The sequence below is a fragment of the Hyalella azteca genome, unplaced genomic scaffold, assembly GCF_000764305.2.
Source record: "Hyalella azteca isolate HAZT.00-mixed unplaced genomic scaffold, Hazt_2.0.2 contig14109, whole genome shotgun sequence".
NCBI classification, from domain to species: Eukaryota; Metazoa; Arthropoda; class Malacostraca; order Amphipoda; family Hyalellidae; genus Hyalella; species Hyalella azteca.
This window is the reverse complement of record NW_025944005.1, coordinates 13,500-17,615: the sequence shown is the minus strand read 5'-3', so window position 1 is coordinate 17,615 and position 4,116 is coordinate 13,500. Positions and strand designations below refer to the sequence as shown.

The window sequence follows — 4,116 nt, the reverse complement described above, 5'->3', positions numbered from 1 at the left end:
AGGGCTCTTTCGAAGCTACTATTAGGGCTCTTTCGAAGCTACTATTAGGGCTCTTTCGAAGCTACTATTAGGGCTCTTTCGAAGCTACTATTAGGGCTCTTTCGAAGCTACTATTAGGGCACTTTCGAAGCTACTATTAGGGCTCTTTCAAAGCTACTATTAGGGCTCTTTCAAAGCTACTATTAGCGCGTAAATATCAGCGCTCAATATAAAAAGCCTCAGTAAACCACCAACCGGCGTTTCTCTGCAGTCTGGTGAAATAGAACAACAAATATAATGAAAATAGTATAGGTTAAGAAAGAACACTGTAGGTAATACGTCATTTTATTAGAATACTCTGGATTGAGAGTGTAACTGGAGTGAGAGTGACTGGAGTGATAGTGTAACTGGAATGAGAGTGTAACTGGAGTGAGTGTAACTGGAGTGAGTGTAACTGGGGTGAGAGTGTAACTGGAGTGAAAGTGTAACTGGAGTGAGAGTGTGACTGGAGTGTGAGTGTGATTGGAGTGAGAGTGTGACTAGAATGAGAGTGACTGGAGTGAAAGTGTAACTTGAGTGAGAGTGTGACTGGAGTGAGAGTGCGTATGGAGTGAAAGTGTGACTGGAGTGAGAGAATGACTGGAGTAAGAGTGTGATTTGAGTGAGAGTGTGACTAGAATGAGAGTGAATGGAGTGAAAGTGTAACTTGAGTGAGAGTGTGACTGGATTGAGAGTGTGACTGGAGTTTGAATGACTGAAGTGAGACAGTGACTGGAGTGAGAGAGTAACGAGTGAGAGTGTAACTGGAGTGAGACTAAGTGAGAGTGTAACTGGGAGAGTGTAACTGGAGTGAGAGTGTAACTGGAGTGGGAGTGTGACTGAAGTGAGAGTGTGACTGGAGTGTGAGTGTGACTAGAATGAGTGTGATTGGAACGAGAGTGTGACTAGAATGAGAGTGACTGGAGTGAAAGTGTGACTGGAGTGAGAGTATGACTGGGGTGAGAGAGTGACTGGAGTGAGAGAGTGACTGAAGTGAGAGAGTGACTGGAGTGAGAGAGTGACTGGAGTGAGAGAGTGACTGGAGTGAGAGAGTGACTAGAGTGAGACAGTGACTGGGGAGTGCAACTGGGGTGGGGTCGAGGCAGCCCAATTTATTTAATGAATGTTGACTGGCATGTAGGCTTCTTCATTTCAATGCTTCATATCATTCTGCTTCTCAAGTCCTCCTGCATCACTCTGGTCGCCTCTTCCAGCCGATGACGGTCGTCCACGGCGAGAGGGTTCTGTTTGGGGCTCGCTCCTGAAAAATAGCCCAAAATCACAATAATGGAGAGATAGGAATATTATTGCTTTACAAGAATAATAACGTACCGAATAAATCGATTAGCCTACATGAATCAAATATCCTATAGGATGAATTAATTTCCTAAGAATAACCTCATGTCTCATCCATGTTAAGATGATGGCCATGACAACCACGTCTATACACCAAGCATTATTTGCTGTAATGAATTAATATCATTTAAAGGGCAACAACATGGTACACATCAGAAATAAGCTACTTGTAAATTATATTTATATACATGTAAATATATGTGCAGATAATTGAATATATTAGACATTTATATAATTGAAAATATATAAAATGTATGTAAATTTTGAAGGTAAATAGCAGACCAGGTTCTCGAGAGTTGTCACACTGCATCACAGAAGCATTGTATGATGCCCATGGGCTGTATGATGCCCACAGGAACAGCCTCCAACACGATTCGTTGCAGCTGCAGAAAGCAATCCAGAATTACATAATTTAGAAAATATAATGCTCTATTTAATCGCAAATTTAAAGTTTATTTTTCAAATTTTAAAGTATGAGAAGTGCTGCTTTCAATAACTGTATTTTGTCCAAATAATTAAAAATTTGATGATCAAGATCTCTTGCTAGATAGAAAATTTCAGGGAACAAATGGATTATATTCACATTACAAAATTATTATTACATGAAGCTAGTGGCTTTAAGCTTACTACTTACAGTGGGTTGTGCTGCTGTGGAGGTACTAGTACACAATTTAATAGACTGTTTTTCAATATGGTTCTCAAAAATTAGACATAAAAGAAAGTATATAGTGAAAGCTTCTTAAAACCACCCAGGCTGGAATGAGCTGGAAAAACCTAACTATAAAATTTTTTTATAAATTACTAGAATACTAGGTCCTGTAACTTTCTCCACAGTCATTGACCAAATATCTTCTTATGATATCCAGAAGCGGAGATATCAGAAGGTAGAGAAGTGACTGGGTACCAGATATCTCCATGTTAAAATCCATTTGGATAGAGTGAAATTTAGAAGAAAAACTACAGAAGGAACAGCATAAGTGGTTCATTGTCTCAATGAGGTTAGTCCCGAGTAGTAGGCTGTGGGAAGAGATTTATACACCAATAAAAAAAGTATACTGCTGATACTCAGTGATTTGTGTTTGGCAGGCTAGTGTTGAGTATTATTCATGTGATTATACAAGGTGACGTCTTAATACATTAGAGTTTAGAGGTTGTGGATCATCCTTTCATAATTGTTCCAACTTCCAAATATAAAACAACAGAGAATTCACCCATAAATGAAACAATTTTCCCTGGCCAATTAATGAAATCACCTGAATAAACACTCAATAATGTCACCTACTCACCGTGCACATAATCCTATTCCTAATTGATAACTCCTATTACAATAATTAAAGAAAATGATTCAATTTCACCCAGACACCCACAACAAAGCCACCTGTTGTGTGTGGATAAGTCACATCAAGTCACATGCCTCACATCAAATCAAGGCTAAGTCAACCAATCCATCACTTCAAAAATTGTGATCTCGCATATTATACTGTAACAGTAGCACAATAGAATGTAAGACAGTGACTAATCGGTTCAGTCTATGCTGAGTGAGGGTAATATATTAACTGGTAAACATAGCAAATCGGAATTCAGGACCCAAAAATCTGGAACGTCCAGCACACTTCCACTTTCAGTCCATCATCATCACTGATGAGTCTGTAGTGACTCGATCATAACTCGCACTATAATTTCTTGTGAATGTCGTGATTATTTTTATTAACTCTTCAAACTCGTTTATCACCAATTTCTATAGCTATTCCCAACTTAATTACTTAGAAACTTGCCTATTACTTCCTAGGTCGTCAATTTAACTTTGAATAATCATGCAAACATTCTGTCAAGAGATATTCTCAATTTTCTAACACTAATAATATTCGTATGATTTTGAGTTACATTATAGTTCGATATACGACAAAATACTTTTTATATTTAATTCGATCACTCGACAGTTGGGATTTTCGTTCAGAGCGTGCTAGCGGACAGAGCTAGAACCATACGGTAGAATCACTTTGCTTTTTCACGTCGACGTGTTAAGATCTCAAGGGTTACGGGGTGAGAGGCTCAGCCGATCGTTCAATATAAATTTAGCTAATTGTGATTAAATATTTTAAAGTGTAACCGTCAGAACTATATCATGGCTTGCTCTCAATTTATTTTTAATATTGTTTTCTGCTATTTTATTATCTCTTTAAACATTAATATTAATTATTATTTTGTTCATGTCATGTTTGTATCCTAATGACACACCGCCCCACAGGTGTTGGTCGTGCCGTCATTCTTCAACCCATCAATAAACATACTAAAACCTTCTGGTTTTTACTCAAGCCCCACGTGATGCCTATATACTAAAAACAATAGGGATCGGATGAGGAACCGCTGTTACCACTTATATATCTCAATTCACACCATACTTGAACAGCCCTCACTCCTCCTAATCCCTAAAAGTCTCTGCAAGATGCCACAGCTGTTTCATTGAAAAAAACAGCGCTCGCAGTAACACACAGTAACAAGAATCCAATCAACGCTTGAACGCGTCCAACGTAACAGTCACAAGAATCCAATCAACGCTTGAACGCGTCCAACGTACTGTCACAGGGATCCAATCATCGCTAGAACGTGTGCAACGTCACAGCCACTGGAATCCGATCAGCGATAGAAAGCTAGAAGGGACCGCCTTCAAATGCACACAATGTTAACGCACTGATGCTAACTTGATGCGTAATGCTAAAATTCTTATTTCAAGAGCGTAAT

General features: G+C 38.7%; 1 long non-coding RNA gene across 1 annotated transcript; it reads right to left on the bottom strand.

Moving 5' to 3' along the window:
- Positions 1-986: 986 nt before the first annotated feature.
- On the bottom strand, positions 987-2,141 carry LOC108670673. Its single transcript, XR_001930748.2, has 3 exons — positions 2,009-2,141; positions 1,657-1,757; positions 987-1,279 (listed from the first exon to the last, which is right to left on the bottom strand). It is a non-coding gene; the product is annotated as an uncharacterized LOC108670673 (long non-coding RNA).
- Positions 2,142-4,116: the final 1,975 nt, after the last annotated feature.